Source organism: Oryzias latipes, chromosome 8 (genome assembly GCF_002234675.1).
Source record: "Oryzias latipes chromosome 8, ASM223467v1".
Taxonomy (NCBI): domain Eukaryota; kingdom Metazoa; phylum Chordata; class Actinopteri; order Beloniformes; family Adrianichthyidae; genus Oryzias; species Oryzias latipes.
The window spans coordinates 16,289,660-16,317,198 of NC_019866.2; the positions used below are offsets into that span (position 1 = coordinate 16,289,660).

Consider the following 27,539-nt stretch of genomic DNA (forward strand, 5'->3'; position numbering starts at 1 on the left):
TGCTGCCAGAGATCTACTGCAGTGGACATTTTCCACACTGTTTTCAGACTTTAGCTTTAATAAGGATTTGCATAGATCAGCCCTGCACCGTCCTAAACCAGCAGTCAGTACTTGAACTGGTTTTTGAAACTTTTATTGTCTTTTATCCTTTTTTTTTTTTTTAAATCATCTACAGCCAGCAGTTTTAAGACACTCCACTTTAGTGTCTCTTGAAATGTAGCCACCAGGGGGCCCAAGACAGAGTTTGGTGTGCCGGTCCCGATCCTGGATAAATACAGAGGGTTGAGTCAGGATGGGAATTCGATGTAAAATCTTTGGCAAACCAAATATGTTAATCAGATCCATGACATCCACACCGGATCAGTCGAGGCCAGGGTTCAAGCTGATTTGCTGTGGCAGCTCCTAAAGGGAAAAAGCAGAAAGGAAAAGAAGAAGACACTGTAATTTCTAAAAGAGCATGCTGCACTAGGTTCATGACTGATTATGATCTGCGAGGCGATTCCATATTTTTTAACCTTTGCTGCCTTTTTTCGTCAGAAATTCTTTTCAACTGCATTAGAATGTTGGAACAAGGCGTACGGTTCCTGTTAGACCTGTGTCCTGCTGCGGTTGCTGTAAATGAGGCAGTCCATCCTGGATGAGCAAAATCATAAAAACTGGAGTTAGAAAGTTTTTCCTCTCAGTTTAGTTCACCGTCTTGATGAAACAATAGGAATCAGTTAAGGATTTGTTACATTGGTATCAACAGTGGGATAAACAAGCTAGTTCAGCTTCTAAACATCTACACAAACTTTTTTCTACAATGTATGGGGGTGTGGGGGGGGCACACCCACACGGCCTAGGGCCGTAACACCCTTTAACACCGGAGCTTTAGCACCAGTGTTTGACATTGTCTTGTGTACCGTAATTCTTGAGTGCAAGTGACGTAAAGAGAGTAGAGTAAAGAGGCTTTATGCAACACTTTAGGTCAGCAAAGCCTATATGAAAAGCTGCTTTTCTATGCGTCTGAATCAGCTGATTCACGCTGATCCCGTAAACGGTCGAAGATTTACGCTAGAGCAAAGACTGTGTATTATTTAGGTCTTGTCACATCTCCAAAAGTTAAAAGGTTGTCCAGGTCTCTGTATTCTATTAGCATTCTTACCTTCAATCGGGCACAACTTCGACATCAGTCTCTCTTGACATTTCAACACATAAAAAGCTTTGGTCCTTTGATGATCCTAAACTACAGAAACATTCCCTGGAGTTAAGCACTCATCTAGTTGTGCTTTACTGAGAGCACTAACCTAGTTTTGGCCTGGATTGACAGTAACAACCAGGTAAAAGCTTTTTGCCCAAATGAGTGTTTGCCTGTAAGACAGCAGAGACAAGGATTTCCTTTATATAACTGTTGTAGGCACTCAAAGGAGTATGAGTAATATTTTATCGCAAAGCAAAAGGAAATTGTACTTTATGTCAGTGGACCTTTTTGCCCAAACAACTGAAACATCCACTGTTTTGCCTTTTTTATTGCAATTTTTACAAATAAGCAACATAAATTACAATTTATTGAAAATGTAAAAACATGTCATATCAGTAAAGACTGCAAATTTATTGCACAATTGATGACACTTGAAGTCTTAGTCACTACTGCTCATAAGGGTTGAATGCAAGTTAGAAAAAAATGGGCATACCTGTATGTGCATGTGCAGGTGACCCACATAAAATAGTAGAGTTTTAGACCACTCGGTAACCCCATGCTGAACTTTGACCAACCAGGGACTCGAATTACTTATGTACGTAATTACTTATTGCCTCTCTTTCATTTGTATATGAAACAAATCAAAGGTTTGTGAAAATTTGAAATGATGAAATGATGTTTTATTTATTTGATATATTTTACATGAAAATTCTATGATTTTAGTGATTCGCCGATCAATGGGTTTTGATCTGTCTGTGAATGTGTATAAATAGATAAATAAGTAATCATTTTTCACCAGGCACAAACTACACCAAATATTTCAGATATTCAGATTTTTCAGAACTTACTAATGACTATTCCCCTCACGCCAGCAACACCCATTCGTCCAAAGTGCATGTAACGTACATCATCCTTACAAATACTTCACGATACCCTTACTATACACACAACAATCGTAGGTTTCACTTTCTTGATGTCCCTCAAAGTTTCACTTTCTTGATGTCCCTCAAAGTGGTTATACAAGCCTCAAAGGGAGAAATTATGGAAGTCCTATTGCTATATTCTGACTGTGTTTAGATCACATGACCACCGTAGCCGGTGGCCGTTGTGGTTCAGTTGTTCAGCTCTGAGGATGGATTGTATCTCAGAGAGAACTGAAGCTCAGTCCGTTTGGAAACTTATTGAGGCCGCCTCGAAAGATGGGTCGGGGAACGGTTCCTGGTCCCTGACCAGGGTCTGCTTGGGTGTATTCAGAATAAAATTTATTTACGGATCATCAGGCAAAACAAACTCTGGTTCACTTTTAGTAAAACAAATGTGTCCAGTCTGAATACGCTTAACATGGTTCAGGTGAGAAGCTGCCTAAAGCTAACAATGGAGCAGCTGATAGACAAGCTGATATTTTTTCCACTCATTTCTAATATTTCAGTTTTCTTTTCTTGGGAGGAAAAGGTTAGAAGCTTGAAGAATGACTTTTAAAACCAACAGTCTCCAGGCTTTGTCATCTGCCCCATGGTGCACATCCCAACCTACTTACAAATATTTTCTTAAAACACTCCAGTGTCGTGACTTTTTAAAGAAGATAACTTGTTTTCCTTTCAGTCGCCATCTTTAAAGCTAGCTTTTAAACTTAAAATTAAAGCCAGTGGTGTCAGACAGGGAGGAAACCCTGGTGGTAAATATTCAGGGTTTACACTTGTCAATCGGTGCCGAGCTTAAAGTCTGACTCTCCTTAGTTTCCCAAAGCAGAAGGTGTTCGATTTTCCTTAATAAATCTCTTGGGATCTGCCTATTAATTGAACTTTTACTTTTAAAGCAACACTGTTGCTCCACAGTGGAACAAAGCAAAGTCAAAAATGGAGAATGTTATTTCAATCAGAGTTTGGGAGCAGCGCCCCAGGGGTTCCAACAAAAAGTGATTGCTGCCCAATTAAAACCTCTGTGTTGCTGCACGCAGCTTGATAACACTCAGCAAACCAATGAGAGCACAAGTTCCATCCATGGTGGCTCACGGTTGATGCTTTTGCTGCAAAAACGGCTCTTTTCCTGCCACCGTGGCGATGGGTTTGTCATTTTGGTTGACAAAGTCGGATGTGTGAAAACTGCGTTTTACTTTCTGGTTTAAAGATGTTTTTCTGGATTTTATTTTAACATAAGAGCCTTAAAGAGTTTTAAAACACTTTTGTTTGCATCAGTGTATTATTTATTAAAACCAGAAGGCCACAGTAAATTTTCTTTAGGTTGCTTTTAAATTACCATATTTTCCACACAAAAAGGTGTGCTTAAAAGTCTTCATTTTTTTCAAAAAATGACAGTGTGCCTTATATATGGATTAATATATGGATTAATTATGACCCTTAATTATTGTTTTCTTCACCTAAATTTGACCCTACACGAAAACTTGCCAAATTTTGCACACACCTTGTAACCGCACAACCCCCCCAAGATGATGACATCACAGTGTTAAAAAAAAAAGAATGCGCCTATAATCGCTCATGCAGCCGAAAAAATAATGTTTCGAAGTACAAAACCCAAACACACATGTATGTAATATCCAAAGGAAGTTTTGAAATTATTATCAGATTGCCACACAATCTACTGAAATTTGCAGATTTTCAAATTGTCCAAAAAAATGGGAAAAAAAAAAAAAAGTTTGTTCGAGTGATCTTAACAAAATTTGAAACAAATTCTGCTAGCTTAAGTCTACAACCACTACAGGAGTTTTGTTGACCTTTGACCTCAGGAAGAGGGCGCTGTCTTGAATGAAAATAGAAAAAAACCTTTATTACCAGCTAAAAACATAAACTCGTCCTTTTTATTCATCTGTTTAACTTCTCGAGCATGACTGAGGAAGTATTGTAGGAAAAAATCTTGAAAACAGAAGTTGTACATTTTGAAGGGCATACCTGTGGTGAGTTGTGGGCATGGAAAACAAAAATTTGTCGCAAAAAATTCTGCTGACTCAGCTAATATATTTTCTTCAGGTAAGAATTTGACCCTCTCCACATACTTGAAAATTCACCAAAATTCAAACGCACCCAGTACTAGGTGAACTTCTATTTTGGGCATAGTGAATAACACCCCCCGCCCCAAGCGATGACATCCTACCGGGCAAAACCCTCAGAAAAATGGGGCTTCTGAGAAAACATGTTAAAATCCCCTAATGAAACCAATACACAAGTGACAGGCACATACAAAGGAATGAATATTTTCAGTGATCGTCTCCTAACTTCTTGAGCATCATCAGGAAGCTACTGTGGAATAAATATTTCTATTAGTTGTGCATTTCGAACGGCGTGCGTGTGGCGATCTGGCAAAAGAGGCGGTTTCCTGTTATTCACAGATTTTTTTAAGGAATACTGTGAAAATGTTGGTGAGAGCTGAACAAAATGATCTAACATGGGATATCAACTTATAAGGAATGTGGGCGTGGCTGGTAAAAAACCTTTGTTGCTAGGGAAATGCAAACGTTTGTCTTGGCCGATTTCTTTGAAACTTACTGGTGCATAAGACAGAACCAACAGAAAAGCCGCCATTTTGAAAAAAAGTGTTTGCATCAGTGTATAGCAAAAAAATACACTCAGAGACACAAAACCCTAACTCTAAACACTTCTATAATATTTCTGCAATGGTTTTTCTTTGTCACATTTCTTTTTTCTTTCCGTGTGTCTCAGCAAAAATTTGACCCCCGCGAAAAGTCCCCAAAATTTGCACACACCTAGGAAAAGTGAACCCCGTGACGTCCGTAACCTGCGCGGTGCGGGCTCGGGTGCTGGTGGACCGGTGGAACTGTGTCTCTGAGCAGAGCAGTCAGATTTATAACTCTGTGTTTGAGGGGAAGGGAGGATGCTTTGTTACATGTGCGTTTTGTAGTTTTGTTATGTGTGGGAGAATTCGGACTGCGACCCGTCCCGCGGCTGCCGGACTCAGGAGAACCGTGTGTCCGAGCAGAGCTCGGACTTTCAGCACACACAGCGGCTTTGGAGCGGTGTGTGTGAGCTTTTCAAAGCAGAAATGTTGCTCAGTCCTTAGAAACCGTTCAAACAATCAACGTGGATTTTTGTTTCTAGTCATGTCCCAACAAATAAAGGCTGATGTTATTCCCACATGTTTACATGCAGCCAAGATGCAGATTGCAGCATTTCCCACATGGATTTTATGTTCATCAAAGGCTAAATGTTGTTAGCGCATCTCATAACCCTGGCTTCTTCCAGCTCCGTTTTTCCACAAAAAAACACTAACCACAAGTATTAAAAATAAAATGATGAGTGAACAGGCGCATCATAATATTCATAACAGTAATAAAATTATGTTTAGAAGATCGTCTCGTATATTACCGAGGTGCTGCATAAATGTATGTGGCAGCTCATTTTGTTTGCAGTGGTCCTCTTCCGGTATTTTCAACACTACTGCGCATGCCCAAATGATTTATTCCGACCAAAAGTGTGACCATGTGAATGCTCGTTCTAATCGGAAAAGGTTTTTCTGATCCCATGTACACGGTTGGATTTTAATCCGACCATTGATCCGATCAAGATATTTTGCGCATGTAACCGCAGCAAATGACACCACGGTGAGCAAAACCGTCCATTAGATGTATAATGGACTTTTTACATTTTGCACACAAAGAGTAGAGAGTTAGAGGTATTGTGAATATGCTAACACGGCTGATGTGAAGCGGTGTTTTATTTACGTGTTACAACAAGGTTGGAAGTTAGCAGAATCACAACAATTGTTTTGGCAGTATCAGTCTGTTTTTGTACAAGTTGCTAACAAGGTTGGGCGTTAAGGGTATTGTGACTAACTTGGCTAATGTGTAGCGGTGTTGGAATGTGTTTTTTTTACGTGTTACTAACAATGTTGGGAATTAGCTATAGTATCAGTAATGTTTGTTTTAGCTGTATCAGTCTGATTTTGTTACTTGTTGCATACAAGTTTGGGTGTTACGCGAGGTATTGTAAATACGCTAATGTGGCTAAGATGGCTAACACTTCAAACAGAGCAAATGTGTAGTGTTGTTAGTCTGTGTTTTTTAACAGCATACTAACAAGGTTGGGAGTTAGCATGGTCACAGTATTGTTTGTTTTAGCTGTAATAGTATTTTTTATATGTTACAAACAAGGTATTAGAGATACTGTGAATATGCCAAAGCGGCTAACGTGTAACATATTATGAACAAGTCCTAGAATTTCTTTGAACGCCATTAATGCAGTCTGACTGACAGAATTATCTCTGACTGGATGGCTGTTCATTGACAGTGTGCCTAACAGTGTAGAAAATACGGCAAAGGCCTTGACTTTGTGGTAAATACTGTGCTAAAAATACAACTCCAAACCTTCAAAATAAAATCTTAACATTACATTCTTTGTTTATTTAGGTTAAAGTCAGAAGTGGGGCTGATTTTCAAAGTAAAACATAAAGAAAACATAGAATTCTGTTTGATAATAGATGGATTCTTCGGCTTTAAATATGGATACACAAGGGGGGAAAAAGAACGGAGGCCAGCAGACAAAATGAGGGGATACACTTTTAGAAACCTTAAAAAGAAAAGTGTTTGTCAGAGAAGAGAGCAGAGAAAAAAAATGTCAGACGCATAAAGGGTCTGTGTCCCAAACTCCATTTGCTGCATATGGGAGATAAGTGTTTTTATAAAGGATTCTTTTTCTACTGACGAATGAGACTTAGAATAGCAGGAGAAAGACCTGGAGCTCAAGAAAAGAAGATTTATGTTTAATGTAAAAAAAAAAGTATAATTGCGTGGGGAAAAAAAGAGGACATGATGGGAAAATGAAAAGCAGGGAGTTTTTGAGTAACTGGGCTTATTGGGGCCAACTGAGATTAAGTGCGTGCAGGCTTGTTGTCCTCAGTTCTGAAGCAAAAAAAAACACAAACACGACACGCTCACACCTAAGACACAAACACCATGTTTATCTCCTCCTTCCTTCCCTATCTCATCCGCCTCTACCAATTCCATCCTTGTCCCTCCTTATCCATTTCATCTCCATCCGTTTCCTCCACAGAGGTGTGATGTAGAGGGGCATCAAGATTCAATAACACTAACCTTTATCTCCAACATCCACACTTTTCATAATGAAGGCCTCCCTCTTTCCGACTCTTCTTCATCCCCTCCCTCCTTCTCTCCCCCGCTCCTCTTCCTTCAGGCTTCCTAAGCCAAATTAGCCGTTGCAGCTGATGAAAAGATGACAGTGTGTCTTCACATTTAGGCATGAGCATGTGTGTGTGGGTAACAAGCATGAAATAAGATTTGTCCATCTAGCCGATCAGTCATAGTTGTGTTTTTAGCTTAGCTACACATAAAAAAATATCAATAAAAAAGATGTTTGAATGAAGAAAGTACCAGTTTTCTCCCAGATACATCCAAAACCAACAATAACTGTAACCACATTCATATACATTAGAGTAAATAAAGCTAAGTGTAAATATGAAATGCTTCCGGGTTTGCACATGTCATGCATAAATCATAGCATCAACTTTAGATTTTAAACGTGCAATAACTGTGGATGTGTGGATCATTACTAAGTATTATTTGGGTCACAAATCGATCCACGTTTCTAACTATTTAATCTAAATATGTCTGAACTGCTGCTATATGTTTTTTTTTTACTGGAAAAAAGAAAATTGAAATACTGTGTATTTAATCACTAATTTTAATTAAAACAGGAGTTTATAATCAACAAACAGATCAAAAATATAAAGATTTAAAAAGAATGAAATGGTTTTTATCACTTTAAACAATGTCAAACTCAAGTTTTAGTCAACTTCCTGGTTAACTTCAGCAGTATACAACAAACAAAAGTCAATTTTGCTTTCTATCATTTAAAAACAAATCCTGCAAATGTTCCCAACAGTTTTTCTATCCTTAAAGTTTTGCTGACTACATTTCTAGTATGAAGATGCCAAGAAGATAGTAAATGACACAGCGACACCTACATAGAATGGTAACAAGTAGAAAACATTTAGTCCTTTAATGTACAATGACAAGTGTTTCCAACAGACATGTTTTACAAAATGACACATTTCTTCTTTAGAGGAAATTAATCACAAGATTTTATAATATTCTTAAATTTATATTCACTATATTTTTTATTCTCTTTTTTTATTCTTCTCTATGTAGTCTATTTTTAAAAATATTTTTCAAACAAAATTTTCCAGAACCTATTTAGGTAAACTGAAATTCACTCTCTTTTCTTTCATCCAAATCAATGCGGTTTAAAATTTTAAATCTATCAAAAGTAAATAATGAAGTACCGGTAAATCAATTATACTTTGCGAAGGAGAAGCATCACAAACACTTTACTTTGAAGATTTTTTTTATTTCTGGTGACAGTACCGCATTTGATTTGTTTAGTTTATGTATTTAAAATCTGCATTTTAGAGCAATAATAACATTGTCTGAAGTGTATTTTACTAAAGTCTACTAGATTCATAAAGATCGCAAATCAGCTTTCTTGGACTTCGCAAGTACATGTACTTGAATTGTTTGGAACTAATTGTGAATACCAGAGTAATCGAATACTATAGTATAGTAGATAGTGTTTGGTATCGTTTTCATAATCTTTAGTTAATTTTAGACTTATTCTATTACCAATTGAAATCTGCAGGACCTTTTTTGAGGCTACTGATGGAACATTTCTCTCTGCGAATCACAAACAATGTGGCATTTACTCATAATTACCACATTCATCCTAATTACCTGTTATGGTCATATTTGTCTGTGCTTCTTCATTCAGTTTCCAAAGATTTTTCTGGCTGTCTTCCTTTAGATAAAAAAAACAAAAAAAACAACACATTTTATTTATTGCAACACTTTGGCTTTTTTTTGGCACAGTTCCTAAAAAATCCAGTTGTTGCAGGATGTACAGGTCCTGTAAAACAAGCTGCAATCATCGGCCGACCCCAGAGCACCTGACAGTTTTCCGACCGAGGTGTTTGTGATATGTTGTTCCTTTTTTTGCCCAGACATGGCCATCCATGTTGTTCAAGCAATGCTGATACAACCTTTTTCTCATTTCACTGTCATGAACTATAACTGGCAACTGTCTTGAATGCATTCCACAAAAAAAAAAGAAAACTCTCACTGCAGAGAAAGACTTTCAGATGGAAATAATGGCTCATTCCATCCCAGATTGAAGGGCAGAACTTTGGCTTCTGCCTATGCAGCTGTATCAGTAATACTGCAGTGCTTCAGAAAAAAAAAAAAACTGACTTTCAGTACAGAAAGTTGTGTCCCTGAAGCAGCACCTAAACAAGTTCAGTTGTCAGATTTCTTTATAGGAAAAAGCAAAGTTTTTGGCTGTGGCAGGAAGGGAGAAAGAAAACAGACATTCATGTGGAAGAACTGCCATAATCACTCCCTGATCTGGAGGTCTTTATGCAGTTCACATTGCAGTCCTACTTTTTTCCAAATTTGTTGCACTGCTACTAACTATTCTATATGAATAAATAGATCGATTGCTGCACGGTCAGCAGCATTTTCTTAGCTGGAATAGAAGATAAAAAGACAAAGGGAGGGATTTGTAAAATGATGTGGAGCCATTACTTTCTTCTAAAAGATTCAGGTGAGAAAACCGGCAACATTTTAAGTTGTCAACAAGAACGACAACAAAAAAAAAACAGGTTTTGCAGATACTGGATACATGACATCGACGTTTCAGGTTCAAACTTCAATCGTGACCCCCAAAACACACTTTTGTAACTAATATCTATTTCCAATCTTACTCCACAAAAGACAGCAACATGCATTTTTGTTACATTTGTTACCTGGTTGATGACGAGCAGAGCGCACCTTCAGAGGGGCTCTACTGAGACGTCTTGTCTTTATAATTCTTTATTCACTGTTATAATGGCTTAAGAGATGCTGACCCTAAAAGTTTAGGGTAGGTGTGATTAAACACTCTGCTTTGCGTGGGCCCTTGTGACTTATCACACTTTAAAAATCCAAAATGAGTGTATACTCAACGGAAAATTTGTTAGATACACCTTGCTAGCACAGGGTTGGACCTCCTTTTGCCTTCAGATCCTCGGTGGCATAGATTCAACAAGGTAGTGAAAACATTCGTCATATTGACACGACAGCATGATTGCCGCTGATTTTGTCAGCTGCACATGCATGATGCCAATTTCCCATTCCACCAAATTCCTAAAGTGCTTGTTGGTTGGAGATCTGGTGACTGTGGAGCCCATGTGAGTCCAGAGAACTCATTTTCATGTTCAAGAAACTAGTCTGAGATGATTCCAGCTTTATGACATGGCGTCATCCTGCTGGAAGTAGCCGTCAGACGATGGGTGCACTGTGGTCATTAAGGGATGAACATGGTCAGCAACAATACTCATGTAGGCTGTGGTGTTGTAACCATGCTCAATTAGTACTAAGGGACCCAACGTGTGCCAAGAAAATATCCCCTCCACCATTACACCACCACCAGCAGCCTGAACCGTTGATACAAGGCATGATGGATCCATGCTTTCATGTTGTTGAAAATCCCAGTAGATCAGGCGTTTTTGAAACACTCTGACAACAACCAAAGTCACTTAAACCTCTTTTCTTCCCCATTCTGATGGTCGGTTTGAACTGCAGCAGATCGTCTTTACCATGTCTGCATGCCGAAGTTGCTGCCATGTGATTAGCTGATTAGAAATTTGCATTAAGGAGCAGTTGGGCAGCTGTGTCTAATATAGTAGCAAGTGAGTCTATATCGTAAACACAATCTGACAACACTGATAAAAAAATAGCTGTAAATGGGCTATATTTCCTTGTTTGTTTGAGCTAACACTGGTGTTTAATTTAAAGCAAATTTAAACAGCTGCTTTTAAATTATGAAAACAAGAGTTTTACAACATAGTTATGCAAAATAAGCAGAATTGATTTAAAACAAGGTGGATGCTTGTAGGTTAAACATATGTAGCGTGGCTTTTTCACTGTATCATCATCTGCTTTAATGAGTTTTTTTTCTCAGTTTTTCAGAATTTGGCAAACCCAATTTGGAAGAAAAACCAGAGCCGTGTTGCAGAGAAACAAACATCTTTGGTGTTTGCATCTTTTCAAAGACATTTTTAAAAATGTGTTTTTCTAAATCCCTTTGGGACCCAAAACATTGTTTTAAATGTAGCCATAAATGCCACAAAAGACGAAGAAAATGGACGCATGAGCAAAACAGGAGTGTGAAAAAGGAAGGAGCAAACTATTCCAGGAGACTAAGTGAAATGATGAGAGGAAGGTTAAAGATGGACAGGATGAGATGATGCAGGATTAAGGAGAGAGAACAGAGAAGGTGGGAGGGGTTTTGGAGAGGAGAGACGTGTCATATCCAAATCTTAACTGGGGGAAACTTCATCTTTGATGCAACCCTAATCCTGGTTTATTTTTAGATTTTAGGGCGTAAAAGGTTTACATCTGATTTGATTTTGACATTTTAAATGCCTTCATTAAAATAATAAATCCATAAAAAATATATAACAATGATAAATCCTCCCACCGTCCAAAAACATGCTACATAGGTTAATTGGTTACTCAAAATTGTCCATAGACGTGAATGTGATTGTGCATGGGTGTGTGATTGTGGCCCTGCGACAGACTGGCAACCTGTCTAGGATGTCCGCTGCCTTTGCCCACGAAGCAGCCCCGTGACCCTGAAAGGGACAAAACGGGTTTATAAGATGAATGAATGAATGATGAATGAATGAATGATACATTTACTTTGTGGTTGAGGTCATGTTATATTTTTCACATTTACCATAAGCTGGATAATCACAAACAAGCATAATTTAGCTTGAAAAGAACCACTGAAAACATTTTTAGCATGGAAGTCTCTTTTTTTGGCTTGCAGTCTTTACCTCACAGCAGAATTCAAGGAAGCTGGTAAAGAGACAAAAAAAATCAATAAATACCGACAGCAGCTTTTTCCGAGCTAATGTTCTTTTTTTTATGTTACTAGCGTTGTCAGGGTAATGTTTGTTTTAGCGTTATCTGTTTGAAAACAATTCCAAAATTCCAACAAAAAAAACAAGAACGTACGCCTTGGGCACCCTTAAAGACAAGTTTTTTTTTTAAACTATATTCTGTTTACAAGCATTTAGTTGAGATTTAGATGTTCTGGAAACAGGAAGCTCAAAAAAATTACACAGCAACTTCTGCGTTTAAGCTGTCTGTAAAAATATTGTCTGACATTCAACCAGTACATTGCCCAAAAAAGGTTGGGAACTACGGTTTCAGGGACATAAAGTAATCAGAAAAATAATTGAAAGACATACTATACCATGGTTCTGAAACTTTATCTCTCGTTCCCTCCTTTGGAGGAGGAAAAACGTTCATTCCCCCACCGCGAAAAAACACTGACAAAATAGGCCAAATATGTTCAACTTTAGTACCATATCAAAATCCTCAACATTCCTAATGCTAGAAACTAGAAAAAAACTTAAATAAAAAAAAATCAATCACTTTCTTAGATCAATAACATTGAAGCTATGTGCAAAAAGAAACAAAATGTTGTGTTAATGGCTGCAGTGTGCCATATTTGTGCTACACATCTTTTCAAAACGGGGTTGCAGGTTTGTTACCGCAACTCTCAAGTCACGCTCAGCTGGTGCTGCTGCGTTAATAGATCTATTGAGCACTGTTGTCTGTGAAATCTTTTAGAAAAAATCCTCGCAGGGAAGACATGCGCTCTTTGAGACATGGATTTTTTTTCACCAAGTTCACTCAGATTCTCAAAGAAATCAGTGTTTCCTTGATCAAGTCACCTGCTCCACATCTCCAGTTTATGAGTGAATGCGCTGTTCTTGTCTGCCAGGTGAGGGAAGTGTGTCTCTGCCTTCAAGCTAAAGATTTGAATCATTCAGCTTTACAAAAATATCGCTGAGAAAGACCATCATTAAACTTGTTGGCAATGTCATACATATTTTCCTCCTCCAAAAAAAAACGGGATTTCTTCTCTGAGCTTTAAGAGGCGTGACAAAACTTTTCCTCGAGAGAGCCACAATCTTATAGCAGCTTGAAGTATTTAACAAATCAAATAAATCTCTTTATGCATTTGACCAATCAGATGGACGCCTTCACGTTGTTGACCCATCGGATGGAGCCCTTTATGCTAGATCCTCATCTCTTATATAAATTAGGGTTATTCGAAGGATGATTTATGTTGACTCTTATTTAAATAAACTGTTGCAGTGAAATGGAAATGATGTTTGCTATTTGTTCAAGTCATATTGTCGTTGCAATATTGATCACTTATTCGCGAGGTTCCTCATATCGTGCAGCAGTCAGTGTTATTGGGGGCAGAGAAAGGCAGATTTACCATATATCTCTATAGCTAGTCTACTCACACACACACACACACACACACACACACACACACACACACACACACACCCACACACACAGTGTCCTGAGGGATTCTCTGTATCCCTTGGTATCCCTCCATAATGATGCTGAGCCATTGCCCAAAAACTTATCGATTGCCACTGAGCCGCAAGTGAATCTGACAAGGCCCTCTCATGCACACACACACGCACACACACACACAAGCAGAGTTCTATATGCAGACCAAAATGCTGTAAAGAGATGGTGGAGAGGCCTGTGGACTGCTGGGAGAAAGAGATGACGGTAACAGGAATGGAGGCTTGCACAATTCATAATGATCCCATTAAATTTGTGTCTTGAACCAGGATATAAATGATCGGCTTCAGAGATAAAAGAATTTTCCAACCAACTATGATTTTAATTGCTCAGCGAAAACAAAAAATAAAGGAGCGGAACATCACTTTTGCTTCCCCACTCCTCAGCTGAGTCAACCTCAGCTGCAAAAAGAAATCTTTAAAATGATTTTTCCCCCCAGCAGTTTCAAGTTCAAAATGTTTGCTTGGGTGTTGTTGTGGATACACTAACATGTAGCGGTGTCGAACTGTGTTTTTTTACGTGTTAATAACAAGGTTGGGAATTTGCGTAGTCACAGTAACTTAGTAGTATCAGTCTGTTGTTTTTTTTACGTGTAGCAAATAAGGTCGGGTGTTACTGTGAAGATGCTAACGCAGATAATTATTTAAAGCAGCATGCGGTAAATTTCTTTAAGGTGTTTTTAAATTACCAATTTTTCCACATTTTAGGCTTCACTTCAAAGACTTAATTTTTTTTCTTCAGAAAACGACAGTGCTTCCCGTAAATCAGAGTGCTTTTTATATTTGGATTAATTCTCGTTATGCTTACCAATGTCAATGTGATTTTGAGAGGTACAGGGCACTCTGTCAGAAAGTCTGTTTTTGTCTTTTTACGAGTTGCAAACAACGTTGGGTAATATTGTAAATGCGTAACACTGGATTAACATGTAGTGGTGTTGGACTGTGTTTTTTTACGTGTTACAAACACGGTTCTAAATAAGCATTGTCAAGGTAATGTTTGCTTTAGCTGCATACGTTTGTTTTTTTACATGTTGCAAACAAGGTTAGGAGTTACTGTGAACACGCTAACGCAGCTAACATGTAGCGGTGTTGGACAGACTTTTATTTTTACATGTTACTAATAAGGTTAAGAGTTAGAATAGTCCCAGACAAATATAACTTTAAATGAGCAGGAAAACAAACTTTGCATAAAAATAAAAGTAAAGGTTTTTAATATCAACAATAATTTCAGGTATTCTGTGAAATGACGTTTTAAGCTGCATATTAGTTTTTGTGTTCTCGTCATCAATGTACATCAATGTACATTGTGAATGTATAACAGCATGTGTTAATGTTAGATTTGAACGGCTATAAAATAACATCGGTAACGTCTTTGTATCGGGACACAACGTGAATTTGTTCCTTTAGTTTCAATTTAGGTCAAACCGTGTCGATATTTCCTGTCCAGAAGTGTCAGGCCCCCAAACACTTATTGCAGGTGGAACAGTTTTGGTACCCACACTGGCTGCGCAGCACGCGCACATTTTGGAAAGTGTCAGCATGCCCCCGCCCACTCAACTCCCTAGCCAATCGTGATCTTGAATGGGACTCCCACCCTTCTCCCCGCGTCACACAGAAGAAAGTCTTGCTGTGAACCCCTCGAAGGAAAAAAAAAAAGAAGTGCTCCAGGCTTATTAAACCACATCAATGAACTGTGAAGTAATCCGCCACGATTTATGCCAAGTAACTATAAAGGTGTTGCAGCGGGGACAAAAGCAATTAATTAGATTACTTTGTTACTTACCTTGTAACGCCATTACTACCACTGTTATACTTAAATGCCGTTTCTACCAATGCTGGTGACAGCTAATGGGACTTTAATTTTGATGTATTTTATTGTTCGGTGCGCCTCATATATGACATAGGTTCAAGAGTAGACCATTCATTTCCCCTATATTGTGGAAGATTACAGTATAATTAATTTTTTTAGATTTTTGTTTCCTCCCCTTTTTTTTGTAGCTTTTCCAAACGTTCAAATCCAGGTTGCGTTAAAAGATTACACTGGCAAAAATTGAAGAAGTGATGAGTAACCGAAGAGGCTAAAGAGTTGGGGGGGGGGAGTTTAAGTCTTGTCTAACCAGAAACACTAGAATGTGCCGCTCCACAGCCCAAGTCGCGGCTCCAAAGCTGCTCAACGGCAGTGATGAAGGTGAATTGGCTTACTGGGGCGGAGGGAGGGAGAGAAGACATAATGGTGTCAGTCTGGTTGCTGCATGAAGAGTCAGAGGCAGAAATAAAAACACTGACAGAGACAGACCAACAGCACCTCCCACACTCTGTCACATTCTCTGCATTCAACACAGAAACATCAAATGAGGGAACAACAAATCCTCACTGAACAGCCTACTCGCGCAATAAAACAGGCACATATACAAGGTGCTTTGATCCTTTTTGGACTGAGACTGGGCAATGATGAGGTAAGCTGTTGTTCTCACAGAGGAGTGTTCACCTGAAAACATATTTTAATCCTCATCACCTGAACGTCCAAAGAAAAGTGGAAAATGAGCCATTTAAAACCTTTAGGATACTTATGTCAAAGCTTTCAACTAACTCAGTTACTTGTTTGGAAAATCAACTAATAACCTCAGTAATTTATTTTTCCTTATGAAAGCACATTCTTCTGCTTTATCACATAAAATACCTGTCAAAAGTTTTGGAAGATTTTAGTTTCCAAGTTATTTCCAGTATAAGGTGATAAAAACAAATAAATTGCTGAAAATGGTCCAAAAAAAACTTGTTAAGATTAAGGTCAACTTTTTTGATCTCCGTAGGGAAATTCAGTTGTAGTAGCAGCACCATAAAATAAATGCGAAATATACAGGGAAGAAAAACTCTTATAGACATGTACACACATGGCTACCAGTTGAGCTGTAGAGTCTGATGGCTGATGGCAGGAAAGACTTCTTCTGAAAGTGAAGGCTCAGGCTGTACAGGTTCTTAAGTACCCGAGGACTGATGCCATCCGGTCCAACAGCCTTTCACTGGTCGAGCCTCTCCAGCTCTCTCCTCACCTGAATGGATGCAATAAACTGTCCAGTTTGGGGGGTGGGGGCCCTTGTAGCGTCAGTGTGTGATGTTAACTATGGGGAAGGGGTGGGGATTGCTGAGGTGCTAATGGCCCTGGAATATAGGAAGAAGTCCAGCTGTCACTCAGAGGAGCGACAGCTGGGGGGGGCAGCTGGGGTAGGAGAAGCTGGTATCAAACCTGTTGAAGAACTGGTTCAGCTCATTAGCTCACTCACATTTCCTTCAGCTGCACATCTTCCCTTCCTGTGAAAACCAGTGATTGTTCTCATCCCACTCCACACCTCCCTGGTCTGGTTCCTCTCCAGTCTCTCCTCCAGCTTCCTCCCATAGGCATCTTTACACTCCTTCAGACTGTGCTTCAGCTCCTTGGACTCTAATGAGCTCTGCGCTGTCCCCAGCCATGAAGGCCCTTTTCTTCTAATTTAAAAGGGCATTCAGGTCACTAGTAACCCAGGGTTTGTCATTTGGGTAACATTGTACCCTCTTGGAGGGGATAGAGTTGCCCGTGCAGAACTTGATGTAATCAGAAACAGTCTGTTAGTCCATCCAGGTCGTCACCATGAGGTTCATACAGAACCGACCACTCTGTGGCTTCCAGGGCATCACATAGACAGTCCATAGCACCATCCGACCATTTTCTAACAGTCTTCACAGTTATTGGTTGCTGTTTAACCATCAGGGTGTATAATAGGGAGAGGGGGATGAGGTTGTAGGCTTGTCCAGTGGATGGTAAATGGCGTATACTTATATAGCGCCTTTCTTCCTACAAGGACAAAGCGCTTTACAGTCACAGACCCATTCACCCAGTCACACACACAGTCACACACACATTCAGACACTGGTGGTGGCTCCGCTGCCAAACACAGGCGCCCGCCTACCACCAGAGGCAAGGCGGGGTTCAGTGTCTTGCCCAAGGACACTTCGACTCATGGGCGTGCAAGGCCGGAGTCGAACCTGCAATCTTATGATCATGGGTCGACCGCCCTACCGCTGCACCACGGCCGCCCGTTGTCCAGTGGATGTGTATGCATTGGTCGCATTAGCATACAGTAAGTCCAAAGTTAGTCCCTTGTTGTACACTGGACATACTGATTGAATGTAGGGAGAGTGAAGGATAGACAGGCATGATTAAAATCCCCGGCGATGAAGATGAAGGCACCAGGATGTTTAGTGGGCGAAGTCTGATGGCTAAAAGCTCCACATCTGAATTATTCTGGACAAAAAACATTTTTGATTGAAAGTTGTTTTGTTGCTGTCTTGTCCGGCCTTTGCAGATTCAGATGGTTCAGGACGTCCAAAATTGAAATGTGCAGTTGGGAAACAAAACGACAAACAAGTGTTTGCATGAATTTTCAAACCTTTTACAAAAGGGGATAGGTGGAAAAACACGACCTGTTAGGCTTCGTGGCTGTCCATTCTCTCTGTCCTCAAGGCAAAAAGGCTTTTGTGTTATACAGTAAGGGAAGATGAAAACATACAAAATGCGTCATTAGACTGGTGTGTTTTTGTCTAGTCTGCATTGCAGGTGTCGTGGCTCCATAAACACTCCAGTACAGAAAGAAAACAGAGACCAAAAGTAAAAAAACTGGCGACCTCGGCACATATTATCTGCTACTGTGGGCAGGAATCAAGCATGTTTCTGCAATACAATATTCATGCATATTTAAAATCCACTAAATGCATAATAAAAAGATCATAGAAAATATTATGGAAACCCTGTTCACCTCCACAGTTTATATGCAACAGAGGTAGCTCAAGCCTTAATCCTCTATTACCGGAGTTTACCTGCAGTTTTAACCTTTTTTTACTCACGTTTTCTTCAACCATTTACGCAATTAATGTAGTTCCAGCGGATTCTGAAGTGCAGAAGAGAAGCCTTGATATGCAACACTTTACAGTAGAGAAGTGTTTATCCAATCAGCTGATTCTGTCAAGGAGAAAAGCAGCTTTAAGAAGTAGCTTTTTCTCCAAGTCAAAATCAGCTGATTATGGTGCTCACATAAATAGTTGAAGAGCTACACTACGTGAAAGAGTGTGTTATTTAGGTGTCGCCCACAACATCTTGGGTGCAAAAGGGTTAAGAGACATTCTTTCAGGTGTTCCAAAATGTTCTCTGCCTTCAACAACAAAATGAGATTTTTTTTGTACTTCTTTAGACAGAAATGATTCCTTTTTTTTAAGATTCAGTATTTTTTTAATTAGTCTCTTTTTGATTTTCTTCTGGCCACAAGTTATAAAAAAAAAGGCAAACTGCTGAGCAATGGAGAAACTTCTGATTTATGGATTCATCATTTTCACATAAAAAGGATCTAACTCAAAAGAAGCTGAATTTTACGGCGCTTGAGTACATTACCCAAAGTGTCTGGGTTGGTCAGATGAACATAAAGCAGACAATAGAAGCCATAACTTATTTTCTCTTTCTCAGTTGAAATCAATTTGAGCCTTTTTTTTTAGCTGCAAGGGTTAGAAACAAAAGGGAAGCAGCGAGGAGAACGGCGAGCGGAGAAATGAAGAACAGAGGCAATAGGAGGGGAAAACGGTGGTTAACAAGGTGGAGAGAAGGTTAAAAGGAAGTGGGAGCTTACTAAAAGCTGTTCTCATCCTTTGAATGTATGGTATGAAAGAAGGTGATACTTTAATAGGATACAGGAGCGACAGATTAAGAGATGAGCCATCTCTGCTTGGGAGAATTCCAATCGGCCATCAGGTCCCAATGGTGGACTCGTCAAAGTAAAACTCCTGATTTATTCAAAGCCCTTCAGATCAGGAGGGACGGCTCTGGTCCCCTGCCAAGCTATTGGGCTGGAAAATGCACTGGTTGGTTTGACTACAGAGACAAACCTCTGTTGTTAATTTGATGATATGTTACCTTTGAAATGTTACACAAGATATACACACAACTCCCAGGAGAGTCATGCTGCTGTTGTCAAAGGTTCAAAAATAAAATCTTCACGGACAAGCTACTTGTAGGATAACTTACTGTAGCAGTAAGATTGAGCAAGGAGAATAGTGCTGGAGGTGAAGGATAAAAATAAACTTTAATGACTTCCATCCATCCATTACCCGTCCAGGCGAAAGGCGAAGTGTGCCTCAGACAGCTCGGCCGTCAATAACGGGGCAACAAACTTTAATGACTTTCTGCATGAAACCCAAACAAAAGGTACTGCCAAACGCGGGGAGATCAAGGGAGATTAATGGGGCAATTAATCAGCAGCACATGTGTGAGGTAAAGACGGCAAAAAGGATGCATAGTCAAATGAGCCCCAGATTAGTGATGCTGTGGGTAAGAAGAACTAGCTGAACGTGTGTACAGTGTTTACACTGGACTGTCGATACTAGCCCATGTACTCGCAATTGAAGAGGCTTGGTGAAAATTGTTGAAGCGGTGAAAATCTCATCAATCTCCTCCAGGCTTTTCCTTTCACAGCTCTATTACGATAAATAAAAGACTTGGTGTCAAAAAGGTAAAATTGATTTATTTTGTCCTGCCAGTTTTGTATAGAGGCAAAAACCGAATTAAATACTTGCGTAGTGACGCGTGAACACAAGAGTTTTGAACGCAAAAGCCTGAAAAACGCATATACTCAGGTTTACATACTTTTCATTTGAAGTAGCCACTTTAACACTAGTTTCTGAGCCCGGTATGTAGGTGTGGTTATTAGCAAGAGTCCGGTGATATGATTCGTATCCCGATATGCGCCCCACAATACGATACATATCCCGATATTGTACACACATATTGAACATATTTTCTTTCTTTTTTTTTTTAAAAAAGGCCTGAATTTCAATACGTCTTACATTCTAATAAAATTGTCAAATTCAGTTTATTTAATGATCAGCAACTGTATCTCATATAGAAGTTGCTTTTACTCAAGCAAATTCATAGTGCTTTTATTTTGGTAACTTAAAATATAGAAAGAGAACTGTCAACATTGTCTAAATTTCCACAACAAAAAGTTTTTCATTATAAGAACAAAAATAGAATGAATGTGTCTTAACCAATAAGGTTCTAAAAGTATGATTTAGGAAATAAAGCGCTGTTTATTTTTACAATTGCTTAATGTAGCTTCTCCAGTACTTTTAAACGGTTCAGGAGCCTGAATCGTACTTCAACAGTAAAGGGGGGAATAAAACACTAATTCTTTCCAGGAATAGTGTAATGATGAGGCAGCATGATAGGGTGAAGGATGCTTTATTTACATCAATCTGCTCTGCACCGTTGCAGCCACGCTTTCTCACACGCCAAAGTAAACTAGTAACTGTCATTGCCACGATGTTGGCCTTTCCTGTACACATCAGTCTGATCAATCAGGCATTAGCTGTGAAGCTGCAGTGCTTCACTCGTTCTTATCTGAGCCTCTTAAAAGCACTGGAATCTGCGTTTTTATATGTTACTGGGAGAGAGATGGCACAGAATTCCGGTTTGGTACCCATCCCAAGTAAAAACTAAGTAGTTCATGTCTCTTAACAATGAAAAAAGCTACCTCTAGCTGGGGTCTTCCTGTTTTTTTGTGGAGGGTAGAGCTGCTCAAAGAGGCTCTGTGTGATTTGCTGCCAACTAGCGGTCGGAGGGTGAAGTGGAAAACTAGAGTCTGACACTGAAGGACACTCAGAAATAATTAAAGAAATATCGTCCTGACAGCATTTTTGAATCGATACAAGTATCCCCAAATGAACTGCCGAAACGATTTTTTCCAACACCCCGACCGGTATGTATAAAAACACAAAAGACTTCTAACAAAATTTGGTTTTTGGTATGCGGGTATTCCTTAACTTTAAGTAAACGGTGACCAAGTCTTCAATGCCTGTCCTTGCATGTGTAGTTTCACACTAGGCTGATTGGTCTACGCCATTATTTACTTCCTTGGGTGGTCATTGCGTTGAGAGGCCTCGTGAACTCATGTGTGAATGAATGATGATTAAAAAAGTAAACCCAGGTGTACACAGAGGCAAGGGGCTTTGACTCGCTTGCAAACAAACCTGTAACTATTACTTATTTGAGCATGTGATTTGGAAGCATAAAAAGACCTTCAGTTTAAAAAATGTTGGTAAAGAGTTAATTTTTATTTTTTAGTTGTTGCAAAAACAAATTGCTGCACGACAAAAAAAAAAAAAATTATCCTTCTTAAAGTCACTTTTACAATGATTAAATACACAAAGGGAAAAACAATAAAAAACAAAAAGTTGTAGCCGTTTCTCTGCGAGAAACCAGACTGAGTGGGAAAGGTGGTATGAAATCTATGTCACAGGAGCTGGGGTGACACAAAAGTAAAACACTAGCAAAAATTATAAGAAGATAAAACTGAATTTATATATATTTTTTTAATAAGGAGAAATCCAGAAAGGGTGCTAAGTAATGTGTCCTGCCAGTTTTCATTATGTCTCCAACTGAATGAAGCAAAGAAGCTGTAATAACAATAAAGACTGTACTACAGAGGGAAAATGAGTCTGCTGTTCGAATAACAAAGGAAAGGGAACAAAAGGGAGGATGTAACTATATTTTTTGAGTTCTCCTCTTGGATTTGGTATTAGACTTCTTTTCAGTGTACTTGGTGATCCAAACAGAAGCTGTCAGTAGTCTCGCTGTGTCTCCAGGCACAGAAATTCTGCAGCATTAGTTCTCCCTGATACGTTATGGCATTGTGAAAACAACATCCCAAGAAGCCGCAGCTTCTCCTTACATCTTGTAATCAGCCTCCAATATCAGTTTGCTGTTTATTTGAAATGTTTCTAAACGCTAAACTTAAAAAGAACCAAAACCGTAAACTTACAACATTTTTTGGAGGATTTTTCAGATCCATGATCCATGAACATTTGTGTTCACCAGTGAACACAAATGTTCTTTTCTAAATTCTCTTATTGTCACTTTTTTCTTCAAAATATGGTGGGACTTCAGTGGAACAACAATTTCACTAGTTCCATTTCTGTTAAAGCTGAATTTCTTTTTGGCTTTTTGTGTATGGGTCTCATTTCTTACAGCTTTCAGGAACATGATTGGCAGATTCCTGTCATTTTAATCCCATTTCGCAGGATTTAAAACGCAACAAAAAAAAACCAACAATCCATCAAACCAAGCAAAATATACATTTACTACGGCTGTTATAATCCAATTTGATTTAAGTAATTCAAGATTTCATTAATGCAGTTCAGTCCACATGTTTTTAATAATGCTTACTAATCCTTTTTATAATTTAATCATTGCTTGTATTTAGGTGCCATTCATCCATGATGCATCTTCTACAGATCTAGAGTTGCATTTCTCTTGTTATGTTGAGGGTGACCCCGAGGTCAACAGGGAGATGTAGTCCCTCGCGGAGTGTTCTGGATTTTCTCCTCCGTGTGCAACATGCTTGGAATACCTCCCCCGCAAGGACTCCAGGTGGCATCCAAAAGAGACGACTTGCTCCTCCAACGCTATGTTCACAACAGGCATGTGAATGCCTGTCAAGAATGGGCTTTCTTGAACGCCCTTTCAAATGGTGTTCACACTGAACAAGCAAGGAGCGGCGTCTTCATGTTTGTCCTTTTCTACTGTTAACTACCACATGTCAGCCACCTACAGGTGCAAAATGTCAAAGCGGTGTGGATCTCATCAATCTTGCTCAAGGCTTCCTTTTTCAAAGCTCTATTCCAATATACCAAAGACTGGGCACACACCGTAAATATTAATTTCACCTTCATGATCAACTTTCAAAGAATCAAAAATGGACACTACCTACTGTATATGCCACTACCAAATCCTTGTCCCTGATTGGTCAAAGTTTAACTGTTTTAACTTTTAACCCCCATCATGTTTTGAAAACTTCCAAACTGATGCGTGACGAGTGTTTTGAATGCGAAAGCCCGAAACAGGTGTATACGCGCGTACATGTAGACAGCATCACTAAGTGGTCACTTGAATGTGTGTTGCCAAGGGAGGTATGAACGTGTGAATGTAGGTTGCGGTGGACCTCATCCATTTTTTCACCAAGGATACTTTTGGGTGATGGACTGGCTCTCTTGTGTCTTCAGCTTCTGCTTTCTCGGCGGAAGGTGTGTGGACCGGTGCGACCTAGGAGATCCTCTAAGGAATTCTCTCCACTTCCAAATAACATGCAGCACAGGGCTTGACAGCTCTACCACAGCTTCTAGAAATACAGCTTATGAATTCAATTCACCATTGGGTGGTTATTGGTAGAGCTCTACCCCTTTTACCCCTCCAATTGTCCAAGACTTGCCATATAACCAAAAGATAATATTGAAGATTTGTCTTGGCAATTTCCTGCACTGGAAGTGAACAGAAACGGACAGATATATTAAGTATTTAAACACGTTTTCATTTAGAGTTACCCATCATGCATCAGGACTAGAGGGAGCCGGTTTAGCTTGTGCTGGTTTGCGGTGCCTTCCGTCCGTGAAACCAGGGTTCGACTCCGGGCTGCTCCCTGTTCCCTTCTCTACTTCTGTGCCGGTCCCAAGCCCGGTTGCTTTGAGAGGGTTGCGTCAGGAAGGGCATCCGGCATAAAACATTGCCAAGTTTACCATGTGACTCGTTCGCTGTGGCGACCCCTGATGGGAAAAGCCAAAAGGGAAACAACAACATCATGCATCAGGACTGGCTGATGATACCTTTTTTTGACTGTAATTGAATTAAACATTGTAATATCTTATGTATTTACAGATACAAGTAGAGGAAATAGAAAACATATGTGTTGGTAAAAACAATTCCAACAATAGTGAAATGAAATGAAGGTAAAAACAAAGTAAGAGGCAGACAAGTGCAATATTTCCCCTTTGCCTGATTAGCCAATATGTGACTCAATCATTTGTAAATTGGGGCAACTGTTATCTCCCCCCACCACTGTGCCCTATCCGCCTCTCCTTTCTGCTGCTTTCTCTCTTTTTGCGTCCACAACATCTGTCGTCTTTCTCGCGTTCCCATGTGCAAAATAAATTTGTTTGCATATTCATGCATGTTCGATAATAATGTCGCAGTCCACTGGGAGGAGATGAGAAGACATTCATCAGGCTAGATCTTATCAAAGACATCAACAAAATGCTACAGAAGCATATAGAAAAGAAATGGTGAGAAATAAATAGAAAGGTAAAAACAGATATAAGGAAATTATATAATTGAAAGGAGAGGAGTCCTCAGGGGTCAAACAAGTAAACTAGCAAACTATAGCAGGGAAAAAAACAAGTGTGTTTGTATGTTTGTTCAAAAACAAAAGAAAATTCAGTGTTTGTCAGTAATATGCATCTTTAGTGTGTTCGGCACATATGGGCATTAGTTAAAATGCATAATTTAATGATAACAATGCATTGCGTAATGATTTAAAAACATAAATGACCATAAAGTAGTTGATATGTAAACTTTTGTATTTTTGCAACACAGTCATTAATTGTTAAAATCCCACAATGATCATCTTTTGATCTATTTCAAAATCGTTCCCAGAGGTCCTTTAATTATGATTATGCTGTTTTTAGGCAAAATAAAAAAATACATAAAAAACTGTTGTTTTCTATGACATAGGTTCTGCAGCAGTTCAGTAGAGATTTACCTCTGAGTTGTGCAACAGAGTAAGCCTGTCCCCACTTCCCGTTATCCATCTCTTTACACACTCTCCCAACCCTAACATAACCAGTGCAACAAAAGCGCTGAGCAATATATTCCATTTTTCCTCATCCAGCATGCATGAGGAAAATACAGAACAAATACCATCTTTTTCAAACGGCATCTGCTTCTGATTCACAATGATGTCAATAAAAAAATACACAGAAATGCAATTTTGAGCGTAATTTTCTCAATATGTATCCACCATCATCTTAAAACAATTTTTTTTCTAAGTGTATCTTTACATTTTTATCCTATATGTCCATTAGAATGAACCAATTCCCAAAAAAGCCTAATTTAATTTTCATTGAAGTCTTTTTACATTATATTTAGTTATTTATCAAGCTATATTTAAAAAAAATGTGTGAACACGTTTTTTTGTGTGTGTGTGATAAAAGGTAAAAATGTTTGTGCTGTGAAGTAGGTAAGCCACTTTAATCTCCTCCCTTCACAGGGTTTGAAAACCCGTGTTTACTCTTCCAAACTACAGCATCACCAGTAAAAAGCCAAATTCCTGAGTTAGGATTTACAGGAAGCATCAGTGTCTGTCTGTTCGGAAACACGGCTGCTGTACAAACATGTTTGTGACCTAGATGAGTCTCTGCCCTTCTGTTGGGGGAGCAGTGATCCACAGATGCACCCCTCAGCTCACGACTCAAGTCCGATGGTATTACTGTCCGTTGACCTTGAATGAGGTACCATTGCGTGAAGGCGATGGAGTTTAGCACTGTCAGCTTCTCTGTAGCATAATTTATATCCCCTTTTCAATATTTTCATCAAACTTTGGAACTCAGACTTTATTTCTCTGCCCACGCATTCATTGAAAAGACCCTAAAATGATGCAAAATGCTTGAACAGGATGTCCACGAGCCCAGTTTCTAACTCTGCTATCACTCAGGCAGCGGGAGAAACATTTCTTTTGAGTTGCCAAAACAAATCGCATTTTGCTTGTACATCATGATGACACAGTGCAGAAACATGTTGATGACCAAAGTGTTAAAAATGTTTGTCCTCTGAGGTCAAGACCAGACGAAAAGCCTCAAACTATCCTGATACCACCAGTTAGCTCATCTCAGTGATGTTCCTCATCCAACGATTTCTGGGACCTAAATGTCAGAAACAACAACTTATAAATTAATAAATATCAATAATGTATAAAAAAGTGGGCAAGGAATGCAAAATATGAATATCAAATTGGTGAAAACTTGTGTTAAAAAACACAAACTAAACACCTTAAATCTCAAAAAAAGGAACAAAATAAAGCAGACTTTCAGTCTGCATTCTGTATCTGAAGCTTTAAAGTCCCCCTATGACAGTATTTCTTTTCTTATAAAAACGTTCCCAGTGATGTTTTAATCATGATTATAAAGTTTCTAACCAAAATCCCAGAACCTAAATGTCTTAAATAGCCATATTTTGTGTTGATATGAAGCCTCCCCTCTACATGGGAGTGACCTTTGGTGTTGAGCTAAATAGCTCCGCCCTCGACCCCCCCCCCCCCTTTCTTTGCAAGTTGAGTCTTGCATGGTTAAAGAGCATGACACAAAGGGGAGCACAAATGACACCGGTAACAGTCTCAGAAACGGTGAAAATCGTTGAATTACCTCGCACAGGAATGAAATGAAATGCCAGAAAGAAAGTGACTATTCACAAATAATTTTCCAAATACCTGAAAATAGTAGGGCCTAGTGCGGAACTTTTTTCTTGGTTGCATGGACCCAGAGGAAGGTTTAAGGATTAGGGGTTATGGTAAAGCTGCGTTCACACCAAATGCGATTTGCGGTAGAGGCCGCCAGTTTCAATATTAAGTCAATGGTACAGACGTGATCTGAGGTCCAGCGGCGCGATTTGAGTGACGCGTAAGGCGCAAAGGTCGGGCAGCTGCGTGATTTGGTACCCGTTTGAAGGCGGGCACCCCCTGGACAGTCTGTCTCAGGGCCACTGAAGCTGGAGCGATCCTGTTCACTAAGCCGGCTCCCGGGAGGCGAGCTGGCTGCCAGGCAGAGACCCACTGCAGGATGGTGAGCCAGTCTGCTCGGGCCTCCGGAACTTTTCCTATTTTCCTTGAGGCAATAATAAAAAAGGTCCCCTGATTTTATTTTTTGTGTTTATTTTTACCCACTGTAGTTAATGCAGGACAGCAAGCATTCAAATTCTGTCAGAGCGAGAACACAAATCACGTAGAACACATTTTGGACTTTAACTTTAAACTTAATTTTAAATACGTGCGGCCAACAACAGAATCCAGCCTTGGACGCACTTAAAATACGTGTGGGCAACACAGCA

General features: G+C 39.3%; 1 protein-coding gene and 1 long non-coding RNA gene across 2 annotated transcripts in view; one reads left to right on the forward strand and one right to left on the reverse strand.

Moving 5' to 3' along the window:
* Positions 1-27,539, forward strand: part of grin2a (glutamate ionotropic receptor NMDA type subunit 2A) — a 196,156-nt gene that overhangs the window by 74,282 nt on the left and 94,335 nt on the right. The window lies entirely within an intron of this gene.
* LOC110015500 lies at positions 5,656-12,228 on the reverse strand. Its single transcript, XR_002873703.1, has 4 exons — positions 12,035-12,228; positions 11,784-11,830; positions 8,895-8,958; positions 5,656-7,369 (listed from the first exon to the last, which is right to left on the reverse strand). It is a non-coding gene; the product is annotated as an uncharacterized LOC110015500 (long non-coding RNA).